This window comes from Manis pentadactyla, chromosome 9 (genome assembly GCF_030020395.1).
Source record: "Manis pentadactyla isolate mManPen7 chromosome 9, mManPen7.hap1, whole genome shotgun sequence".
NCBI classification, from domain to species: domain Eukaryota; kingdom Metazoa; phylum Chordata; class Mammalia; order Pholidota; family Manidae; genus Manis; species Manis pentadactyla.
The window spans coordinates 63,053,288-63,066,261 of record NC_080027.1 but is presented as its reverse complement, the minus strand read 5'-3'; the positions used below and the strand labels follow the sequence as shown (position 1 = coordinate 63,066,261).

The following is a 12,974-nucleotide window of genomic DNA, read 5'->3' as shown; positions in this document are numbered from 1 at the left end:
AGTATTTTTAAGATAGCAACTTGATGAAATTTTAAATGCTAATTTCAGTGGTATTAAAAACAAACTTTATGATGAACATAGATGCAAAGATACTCAACAAAATATTACCAAACTGAATTCAAAAATAAATAAAAAAGATCATCCATCATGATCAAGTAGAATTTATTCCAGGGATGCAAGGTTAGTACCATATTAGAAAATCCATCAACATAATCCTCCACATCAACAAAAAGAAGGACAAAAATCACATGATCATCTCCATAGATGCCGAAAAAGCATTTGACAAAATTCAACAACCATTCATGTAAAAACTCTCAACAAAATGGGTATAGAGGGCAAGTACCTCAACATAATAAAGGCCATATATGACAAACCCACAGCCAACATCATACTTAACAGCGAGAAGCTGAAAGCTTTTCCTTTAAGATCAGTAACAACACAAGAATGTCCATTCTCTCCACTTTTATTCAGCGTAGATCTGGAAGTTCTTGCCATGACAATCAGACAACACAAAGAAATAAAAGGTTTGATTGATAAGAAGTTAAACTGCCCCTGTTTGCAGATGACATGATATTGTACATAAAAAACCCTAAAGAGGCAAGGAAAACAAAAGCAAAAATGAACAAGTGGGACTATATCAAGCTGAAAAGCTTCTGTACAGCAAAGGACACCATCAATAGAACAAAAAGGTACCCTACAGTATGGGATAATATATTTGTAAATGACAGATCTGATAAAGGCTTGACATCGAAAATATATAAAGAGCTCATGCACCTCAAAAAACAAAAAGCAAATAATCCAATTAAAAAATGGGCAGAGGAGCTGAGCAGACAGTTCTCCAAAGAAGAAATTCAGATGGCCAACAGACACATGAAAACAAATGTTGGCAAGGTTGTGGAGAAAGGGGAACCCTCCTACACTGCTGGTGGGAATGTAAATTAGTTTAACCATTGTGGAAAGCAGTATGGAGGTTCCTCAAAATGCTCAAAATAGACATACCATTTGACCCAGGAATTCCACTTCTAGTAATTTACCCTAAGAATGCAGCAGCCCAGTTTGAAAAAGACAGATGCACCCCTATGTTTATCACAGCACTATTTACAATAGCCAAGAAATGGAAGCAACCTAAGTGTTCATCAGTAGATGACTGGATAAAGAAGATGTGTACATATACACAATGGAATATTATTCAGCCATAAGAAGAAAACAAATCCTACCATTTGCAACAACATGGATGGAGCTAGAGGGTATTATGCTCAGTGAAATAAGCCAGACAGAGAGACAAATACCAAATGATTTCCCTCATTTGTGGAGTATAACAACGAAGCAAAACTGAAGGAACAAAGCAGCAACAGACTCACAGACTCCAAGAAGGGACTAGCAGTTACCAAAGGAGAGGGGTTGGGGAAGGAGGGTGAGGAAGTGGGGAGAAGGGGACTTGGGTATTATGATTGGCACACATGGTGTGGAGGGGATCATGGGGAAGACAGTGTAGCACAGAGAAGGCAAATAATGACTCTGTGGCATCTTACTACACTGATGGGCAGTGACTGCAATGGGGTATGGGGGGGACAAGATAACAGGGGTGAATGTAGTAACCACATTGTTTATTTATGTAAAACCTTCATAAGAGTGTACGTCAATAATACCTTAATAAAACAAAACAAAACAAAAAACTTTACCTTTTTAGTGGTGCAGTTTGTGCTAATATCCCCAAATCCAGTGACCAGATGTCACAGGATACAGGTTTTAGTCTTTGGAAGGGGAAGAAGAAATACTTCCAGAACTTTGATATTTGCATTTTAAAGCCTGTGAAGTGCTCTGAAAGAGCTTGAATACAAAGCTTGTTTTTGTTTTATTCAAGTACATGTCTTTGAGAGGAAAAATTACATATTAAAACCTCAAACCTTGAAGCAAAACCTAAGGAAAGGCAATAAATGAAGAGGGCAGTTCATTGAACTAAAAGTCAAGTTAACTGAATTGTTCTTGAGTTTAACTTGAATTCTCAACTTGAGCAGCTAATTTACCTTCCCTAAGTTTTCATTTCCTCTTTTAAGGGAAAAATGGAGGAGTTCACTAAGATATATTACTGCTGCTTCAGAAATAACTCTAATTAGAGTATAGTTATAAAATGCATAATTCATAAAAAAGTGAAATAAAATGAACACACTAAAATAAGTAAAATACCAATGAAAATTATACAGCAGGAGCTATTTGCCTTTATTATTATACTACTGTTTGTTTTTTAATTCTCAAAACCACTTTTTACCTTATTTTTTTCCATTTCTCTATGCTAACAAAGAAGAGTTGGTTTCCCTGAAATTTAGGTTATCATCAGATAACCTACAGAATAATCCATATTGCCAAATAATTGTGTTGATATTCAGATGGATAGAAGGAACTATGAAATAAGGGAGCAAATTATGTGAAATTTGATAGAGTCCTACTTAATCTTTCCAACAACATAGTGAGACAGAGACCATGGGCTTTGACAGAGTAAGGTGAGGGCCTCTGGAAAACGACCCCTACCAAAGCTCCATGTTAAACAATTAAGCAAAGCCAGAGTCACATTAATTCTCTAAAGTAAAAACATCAAACAAGGAATATAAGCATTCTTCAGTGAGATTAGTTAAAACTAAAAAACAAAGAGCAACTTGACCTGGAAGTTTGAATACTCCTCAGATAAAGCATTCTAGCATAGTCTATATTTTCTGTTTCAGTTAGAACATAGCATTGTAAGATTTACTTTAGCACCTGCTCAAAGGCCCAGTTTATTCAGGAAGAATTCTATCTTAAAGCTAAAATTGCATTTTAATCAAACGGACAGTGGCTCTGCCCTCATTGGATGCAAGGCAGACAGTCTTGATTAATATGCTTCCAGACAGAAGCTGATAGCCTGGAATAGAATCAAAGCAGTAAATTTCTTGTATTAAGCTAACTTTGAAGAATAACCTGCTGATAAGAAACTTAGTATATCTTCAAAAATAAACATTTTGGGACCATCTGGCAGGTCTGCATCCCTAGCCCTTTGTCTCTCAACCACCTATAAATCCCCTAGACAATGCACCATCCCAGGCTCTCTTGTTCCCTCCTGGTGCAAGCCAGGAACTTTTTCCTCTTACTTTGTCTCTAAATAAAAGCCTCTCATTAGCTCTCCTATCTTGAGTGTTTGCTAAGTTCATTTTTCAACTCCGCAAACAAGAACCCCAGCATCAATAGTAAAACTATCCCTAACTTAAAATGGAAGAATTTGAAGCATACTGACATGTAAAGTCCATGAGACCAGGTCTCTGAGTTCACTTTCAATAGAGTCCCTTTGCTATCAGAATGAATCTGACATGTTACCTATTTAATTATTTGTCATCTGCTTAAACTTCTACATCAAGTACATTTGTATTCATTTTATAAAATTACTTGTATTCTATTTATGTATTTATATTTTATTCTATATATCAATATGTAATTTTCTTCAAAAAAAGGCTCATTATCATAAGTTGTTATACTACATATAGTTCTATACATTCTTTCAATAGTGGTGAACTATAATCTATAGGAATTTGCATGATACATTTATTTTCAGGCAGTTCTTTACAATGCTATAGATACATTGCTTACTCTGAGCTTATTATTATGTCCATGTTCCTTCAAAAAAATTATTTTTCAGACATGTAACTACTTTTCTCATTTGCAAGACTTTTTTGCTTGTGTTTCAGGTTATCAGTAAACATGTCTAATTTAGTAACATCCACAAACATAACCAGCTGAATTTCTTTCACAGTTGTTTAAAAATTATTTAAATATTCCATAGAAAAGGCTTTGGTAAGACCACCAAATTTATTTTGAATTTTGCTTATTGTTATTGGACGTCACTCATTACTCAATTTGATATATGCCTTAATGAATTAGTTATAATCTTGATTTTTCTTCATAGGTTTGGATCTTGATTTATCATTTTTGGTCAAGATTTGGACTTTATACTAAAGCATTTGTTTGGTACTTAATACAAAGTAACATTTTTCCTTCCATTTATATTACTTCTCAATAGTTTTCCATAAACACAGTTTATATTTGCTTCCATTTGACTGCAAGTGAAGAAAGATCGCTGCCCAGTCACTATAGTCTAAGGACAGTCAAGACTAAAAGTCATACCTTCAGATACACAAGTCACTTTGCTCAGAACTATAAACAAGCTACTCTTGCAGCACCAGGCTTGAACAGGTCATATTTATATTCGATTAACTCACAATTTGCCAAGATGCTGATATTCCCACTACATAATCATTCGTCCATTCACTGATCCAATAATATTGTTTATTTATTACCAGTCTACTACAGTGCTAAGTTCTGGAGGCAAGAGCAATAGGATTCCTGTTGTCATAACACCTACTGCCTGATGGAGGATAAATGTAAATAAACAATTACAACATAGTGGGATAAATCCTCCAGTGGGGAAATTGAGGATAGTATGAGAGCACAGGAGAAGGTTCATTAGATGGGACATAGGGAAGGTTTTGTAAGGGAAATGGTAGCTAAGATAAGACATAAACAGATAAGGAAGGCCGAGTGAAGGGGCTGGAAGAAAATATAGAGTATTCCAGGGAGAGATGTTAACAAACGTAAGACTAAAAAGAGCCTGGAAGTTTCTGGAGAAGAGCTGGGAAAATTAAATTAGTACCAAGAGGCCAGAACGTGTATGAGTGCAAGAAAGAAAGGAAGTGACAAAAGATGGGGTTGGAGCAAAATCATTTAAGGTCATGTACACCACGTTTAAACCATGTAAATGAGGATAGAAATGAAAATAATCTAATCAGTATAAAAATACGTTTATTTCCACTATGCTATTAGTTTTCCAGACAAACAACTTTCCTGTACTGCAATTTGTTGAGAGTATTGCATCTCTCCTACCTCTCTGGGATGTTATCCTCCATCTTCAACTTAATTGATGGATCCTTCATACAGCACATCCCTTACGAAGTATTTCTTAAGTAAATGCATTTCCTTCCCTCTCTCTGAATCTGTATAACTATTTTTTCTTGATATGCTATGCCAAAATCATCCTTGACATAGCGATATTTGTAAGCTTAGCTTCTCCTACTAGACTAGGTCCTAGAGAGAAGGTACTAGATACTTATTTTATCATCCACCTTACAATGCAGCTTCATAAATTGTTAAACTGATGAGTATTTTATCGATAACAATGAAAAATTAAGAAAACAGTTCTTAAGAAAACTTTCAAGCCATAATAACCAACAAATACACAATGAAGCATTATTTTCAAATTTTGAACCCTGTTTGGGGTGGGGGGAGAGCAAGGGTGAAAATGCATCTGTGATCTTTCTTGTTAATTTCAAATTCGTAGTGTTAGTTTAGAATTTGATCCTATTGAAACTGTAATTAAGATATTTTTTAGGTGAAAAACACCATCAACCACTCACAAAGAGACTGAACAACACTACACTAACATGTAGCTGAATCAGTTCACAAAGACTCAAAGCTCAAAGTGGAGTAAAGATAACCAGTTTGGGATAGTGTGTCTTTTTCAGGACGACTCCAGCCAGTTATTTGAGTGCTGTGTTTGAACTGAGTGTATTTGTTTCATAGATTGTTGAAATAGACTCTGACTTCAACTTTTAGATAATTAGATGCCAAGGACTCTATTGTTTTATGAATATTATCAGAGGTGGGAGAGAGAGGGTGAGTTCAGTCCTCTAAAATTTATTGTATTTTAGAGTAGTGTGAATACAATATTTGTAGGACGACTGGTTGCACTTGAGAATTTTACTGTTTGGGTATTTTTCCTTTGTGCAAAATGGAAGGATATATACAAGTTTAACAGCAGTAGAATATTTGTTTAGGATTTACTAAATAACAGTTTATATATATTATGTACTTTTTCATACAAAAGTCCTGAGTTAGGTATCCTTATTGTTCTGTTCCATTTCTGCAGATGAGTAAACCCTTCTTCTATATACTATTTTCCAATTATTGAGACTGTCTTCTATATTTCTTCTAAATCTTCTACACTTTAGGCAAAATATACTTAGTTTTTTCATCTATTCATCGAGATAATGTGTTTTGAATTAACTTGAATGTGCTCAGTCTAGGTTCGTTGTTCTTATAATCCAGCAACCAAATCCACCCAGCGCACCGAAGAGAGCTTCACTAGCAAAGTATGAGCTTCACTTACTTTCCTCTGAACACAGTATGTTATGCCTCATAAGACCATAATAGTTTTCTGAGAAACCAGTTTCAACGATGTCTTACTACATTTATGACAAAGGTTATAAAATGTTTTTCTAACCTGCTACTAGAAAACTACATCTCCCAGTTTTGCTATTATGTGCCTCCCAACTTGAATAAGATGAACTTTAGTGATAATTCTAGAATTGGTCCATTTACAATATAGCCTGTTGCACACTTGTTTGACTCTTAATCTATTAATCCTAACCTAAAAGTCTGAATAGCTAATGTCCAGTGCTTTATGTCATAAAACCACAAACTTTCTATCTGGATGTCATTTAATCAATCATTAACAGTTATCATTAATTAAGTAATTGTTGACAGAAATGCTGGGAATTTTCTCAGTAGTTAGAAAGATCTAGAAATTAAATTTTATTTTCAAAGGACATTATAATAGGTTGTACTGAAAGTGAAAAAAATTTATAAGGCAATTTTATCATTATTATAAGACAAATTGAAGTTTTAAAATTATAGGCAAATATTATAGAGTAATATTTCTTAACTCTTATCAGGTATAAAAATATTTGAGGATAACTAATACTTAAATCTATTAATGTTAAAGAATACTTTATGAAATTATTTCATTCTGAAACACGTAAGACAATATTTTCTTCAGTTTTGCACTGTATTCCACTGGATACAATTAAAACCATACCATACATAAATTAATATAACAATGAAGAAACAGCTCATAAGAAAATAGGACTCTCTCTACCCACATGATTTCAGTTTTCTGCATTTGCAGTTTTCAAATTATGATTTTCACATCTTCTCTCTTGGCACCTTTGACTGGATATAGGAGTTACAACTTAGCTATCAGCACTTTGGCATCACATTTACAAAGAAAAGCAAACATCAAACTCCCAGTCTTCTGCGCACAACAGAGCAAATGTACCAGGAGGGAAAACAGTTCCCTCGCATGGCCTGAACAAAGGCTTTCTTCCTCAGAACTATACAGAGAAATACTTTCAAGGTCTTTTTAGCCCCAAGAAAATTAGAGGACACTCATTAAAATGGCAGTTTTACTCATCATTACTCACAGACAGAAGTTGTCACTAAGGACAATGGCTTACCCAAGTAAAGCATATATGAAAAAAGATTTTTTTAAATTGTTTCTTAAGACTTTATTTTGGGGGTCAGTTTTAGATACACAATCTAAAAGGTGAAATGTGCATAGACTTCTTACATATCCTAACCCCTATACATATATAGACTCCTTCATTGTCCACATCCCCAACTAGAGTGGTACTTTTGTTACAGTTCACTAATCTACATTAACATATCATAACCACCCAAAGTCCAAAGTTTACATTATGGTTTACTCTTAGTATTATATATTTTATGGGATTGGATAAATATATACTGACATGTACCCATCACCATGGTATCATACAGAATATTTTCACTGCCCTAAATATCCTCTGTATTCTTCCTATTTAGCCTTCCATTCCCATCCCCCTAAACTCTGTGGCAACTACTGATCATTTTATATTTTAATAGTTTTGTCTTAACAGAATGTCACATAACTGGAATCACACAGTATGTGTAGCCTTTTCAGATTGGCATCTTTCACTTAGTAATGTGCATTTAAAGTTCTTCCATGTCTTTTTATGAGTTGGCAGCTCATTTATTTTTACCACTGAATCAAATTCCATTGTCTGTATGTACCACAGTTTGCTTATTGAGGACATCTTGATTGCCTCCAAGTGCTAGCAATTATGAAACAAGTTGCTATAAACATCTGTATCCAAGTTTTTGTATAGACATAACTTCAATTCCTTTGTTTGAATACTAAAGAGTATGATTGTTGTACTGTATGGTAAGAGTATGTTTAGTTTTGTGAGAAGCTGCTAAGCTTTCATCCAAAGTGGCTATACCATTTTGGACTCCATCAGAAAGTAATGAGAGTTCCTGTGGCTCCTCATCTTCCTCAGCATTGGGTATGGTCACCAAACACCACTCTAAGTGTGTGCAGTGGTATCTCATTGATGTTTTAGTTTGCATTCTCCTAATGAAGTATGATGTGGAACGACTTTCTATGCGCTTGTTTGTTGTTCATGTATCTTCTTTGGTGACGTGTTTGTCAAGGTCTTTGGCCCATTTTTTAACCAGATTGTCTGTTTTTTTATTCCTGAGTTCTAAGAGTTCCTTATGTTTGGATAACAGTCTTTTATTACGTGTGTCTTTTGCAAATATTTAATCCCAGGCTGTGGCTTCTCTCTCATTCTCTTAACATTGTCTTTCACAGAGCATAAATTTTTTATTTTATTGAAGCCCATCTTATCAATTTCTTCTTCCATAGATCATGCTTGGAGTTAGTTTTTGTGAAGAGTGTAAGATTTCTCTCCAATTTTCTTTTTTGCATGTGGACATCCAGTTTTTCCAGACCACTTATTGAAAAGACTATATTTGCTCCATTGCTTTGTCTTTTCTCCTTTGTCTACAATGATTTGGCTATATTTATGTGGGTCAAATTATGGGATCTCTATTCTGTTCTAGTGATCAATTTGTACATTCTTTCACCAATACTATACTGTCTGGACTACTATAGCTTTATAGTAGTTTTAAACTTGGATAGTGTCAGTCTTTGTTCTGTTCCTTCAATATTGTATTGGCTCTTCTGGGTCTTTTGACTCTCCATATCTCATTTCATCAGTTTATTGACATCTGTAAAATAACCTGTAGTAATTTTGATTGAAATTGCACTGAATCTATAGATCAATTTAGGAAGAACAGACTTCTTAAGAATATTTAGTCTCCTATCTATGAACATGGGATGTCTTTCTATTTATTTAGCTCTTTGATTTTATTCATCAAGTTTTTGTAGTTTTCTTCATACTGATCTTGTACATGTCTTTTTTTTAGATTTATACTTAAGTATTTATTTGCATGGGGGGTTGCTAATGTAAATGGTATTATGTTTTTAATTCCAAATCCACTTGTTCATTGCTGGTATATAGGAAAGTGACTGGTTTATATATATTAACTTTGTATACTGTAACTGTGATATAGCACTAATTGCTTATTAGTTCATTTTTTTGTGGGTTATTTTGGATTTTGTACATAGTCATGTCATCTGTGAACAGAAACATGAGACAGTTTTATTATTCCTTCCCAATCTGTCCAACTTTTATTTGAATTTGTTTACTGTTTTATCAAGAACTTGCAGGATAATGTTGAAAAAGGAGTGGTGGAAGACACATCCCTGTCTTGTTACAGACATTAATGTAAAAGCTTTAAATTTTCCACCATTATGTATGATGTTAGCTGTAGGTTTTCTGTGGATGTCCTTTATTAAATAGAGAAAGTTCCTCTCTATTCCTAACTTATTGTGAATCTTTATCATGATGGGGTACTGATCAAAACAAAATGCTTTTTCTACATCTATTGATATGATTGTGTGCCTTTTCTTTTTTTTTTTTTGAGAGGGCATCTCTCATATTTATTGATCAAATGGTTGTTAACAACAATAAAATTCTGTATAGGGGACTCAATGTACAATCATTAATCAACCCCAAGCCTAATTCTCAACAGTCTCCAATCTTCTGAAGCATAATGAACAAGTTCTTACATGGTGAACAAGTTCTTACATAGTGAATAAGTGACTACCCATTCTTGTAATTCATTTTGGTGACAATGAGACAACACTTATTGTAACATCATTTGAACATCTGACAATCTTTACTGAGTGTCATCTGGGGTCCCAGGATGTTCCAGGCATGGGGGCTAGAGCTGTAGGCAAGTCAGAAGTTCCTGTCTTCTTGGAGATTACATTCTCTGGGGAATGAGATACAGTGAACAATCCAGACCATAGCAGACAGTGGTAAGGACTATGAAAAGAGTTAAAACAGGACCAGGTGATAGAGGGTGACTGGATGGCTACTTAGAGTGGATAGTCAGAGAAATTCTCTTTGAGAAGAGACATGTAACCAAGATGTGAATGACAAGATGGAGCCAGCCAGGTGAAGATCAGGGTAAGAGCATCTCAGGAAGAGGAAAAAACTGTGTAAAGGTTTTGAGTGGAGAAGTAGATGTTTAGACAGCATAGCTAGAGAGTAGCAAGCAAGGAGGAGAAGTGGGTTGAGGTCAGAGAGACAACAGGGACTGAGTCACACTGTAAGCCAGGGTAAGGAGTTTGGAATTTTAATTCCAAGTACCATGGGAAGTAACTGGGGAGTTGTAAACCCTCCCATTTTACACCCTTCAGTCAATTCTATTAGAGCCATAGAACTGGTTTTTGTTTTAAAAAGAATATTAGCTGTTGTAAGAATGCAGTAGGTAAGAATGGATGTTGTTCCTGTACTGAGATTGCCCCTATAGGTGTGGCACTCAATCAGAGTGGTAACAGTAGGCAAGTAACATCTGCCTGGAGTCATCCCTGTTTTTTGCTCCCCCAGAAATCTCATCTGGGCTTATTTTCTATATCCTGATGTTATATATCAAGGTAAAAATTTTGTCTTCTAGGAGTCCATTGCTGCTCTCCAGGAATGATCAGATAGGAATAAACATTCAGGAGTGCAGGAGTAACACCGAAGTATGCAACAGATCATATGGAGACTAACAGAGAGTAACACTGGCCTTATATTCAGGGAAAGTGTTCATAACTAAGTGTGGGCACCAAAAAGGAAGGAGAACCTCAATTCCTAGCCTGGCCATTGCCCATCAGGTGAGCTGCTGAAGCCATTTGCTGGCAGAATACCCCCCATGTTTAGCCTCCTCTGTGGGCAGGAGCAAGTAGAATATTCTCCTCAGGTATGTCAAGAGCCAACAGAATTTTTGCAGCTTTACTTTCCTAGTTGCATGCATAAAATTGTCCAGTATATTTTTTTACTTTAAAGAATATAAATTATAACAAGTGAGCAGTTTTATTACTAGGATGTACATATTTGAAGGTGTAACAAAATATGTGATTATTTCAACATATCTAAACATTGTGGTATTGACCTATGCTAAACACTAAGTTGAATTAAGAATATATGGGGAAAGGTCATTTTTTAACGATAAAGAAAGAGGGGAAAATGGTATTTGCCTTTCAGAATAAGACACATGCAGTTATTACCTGTGACAAAGCAGCATCTCATTCCTTTATCACTGCATTCATTTCTTCTGCAATTATTCTCTTTTTACATTCCTTGGTCTGGTAGATTCTATCCACAATTATAGCTCCATTCTTCTTAATAGCTATCCTAGTGTCTGCATTGTTTATTCTTTTCAGTAATACCTGCAATTTCTTCAGGGTTAATATTTTCTAGCACTTTTAGAGACATTTCCATATTCTTGGCTCATGCAATGGCTTCAGCTCGCTCCTCATTGGCCAACCATAGTTGAGACATAATAGCTTCATCACGTTCTCTCTGTGCAAAATACCCTTCTTCAACCAGTGCTGCTGTCTTTTCAGCAATTTGAGCTTCTATTGCTTTCTCTTGGAGTTCCAGCTTAAGCTTTAGTTTTCTCTGTTCTTTATATTTAGTCAGTTTTTCTTGAAACATTTTATTGCTTGTCCTGAGAATGTCCTACTCTTTAAGAAGAAATGTCATTGTTTTCTCTTTATTTAAGTCTGAAGTAACTTGAGAAGGAATCATAAATTCATAATGCAAAGCATTATTCCTATGTTCCCTAATGTTGGATTTTTCAGTAGTGGAGTAAGCTGTCTTATCACCTGGATAAGGAAAACTCCTTGATTTCTGCCCTGGCGATTCTGTGTTCTCATATGTGGCGTCATTAACTAATTCATTGGATTTCCGATGCATGCTTCCCTTAGAATTCATAGACGGTTGCTCATCTGGCTGTGTACTTCTTTTTTTTTTGAGAGGGCATCTCTCATATTTGTTGATCAAATGGTTGTTAACAACAATAAAATTCTGTATAGGGGACTCAATGCACAGTCATTAATCAACCCCAGCCTATATCTCAACAGTCTCCAATCTTCTGAAGCATAACAAACAAGTTCTTAAATGGGGAACAAGGTCTTACATAGTGAATAAGTTCTTACATGGTGAACAGTGCAAGGGCAGTCATATCACAGAAACTTTCGGTTTTGATCACAGATCATGAACTATAAACAATCAAGTCAGATATGATTATTCGTTTGATTTTTATACTTGATTTATATGTGAATCCCACATTTCTCCCTTATTATTATTATTATTATTTTTTAATAAAATGCTGAGGTGGTAGGTAGATGCAAGATAAAGGTAGAAAACATAATTTAGTGCTGTAAGAGGGCAAATGTAGATGATCAGGTCTGTGCCTATAGACTAAGTATTAATCCAAGTTAGACAAGGGCAACAAAACATCCACGGATGCAGAAGATTTCTCTCGAAAGAGGGGGGGTGAGGTTCTAAGCCTCACCTCTGTTGGTCCCCAATTTCTCACCTGATGGCCCCACTGCAACTGTGCCTGTCTTAGGTTGTTCCTCCCTTGAGGAATCTTACCCGTCTCTGGCTAACCAGTCATCTTCCGGGGCCATACACAGAAATGTAAAGTTGGTAAGTGAGAGAGAAGCAACATTCTTTGAAAAGGTTAGCTTTTTACTTCTTTGCAGATTTATGCCCTGTGGCTTCTATGCCCAGCATTTGTCTTGAGGTATCTTTACCACTTGGAAGAATTACGATACTCGGTAATTTTCGATATGAGGCACGAATTCTACATTAGGGTTGTAATTAGGAAGGAAGAAGAAAAGCTATAGAAGTAGCAGACGGAAGAGAACATGGGAAGATTATTTCTTTGACCTA

General features: G+C 35.3%; 1 protein-coding gene and 1 pseudogene across 3 annotated transcripts in view; both read right to left on the bottom strand.

Moving 5' to 3' along the window:
* The window catches only part of LUZP2 (leucine zipper protein 2), a 493,734-nt gene that overhangs the window by 426,862 nt on the left and 53,898 nt on the right, over nucleotides 1–12,974 (bottom strand). The window lies entirely within an intron of this gene.
* LOC118935996 (mirror-image polydactyly gene 1 protein-like) lies at nucleotides 11,273–12,029 on the bottom strand (annotated as a pseudogene).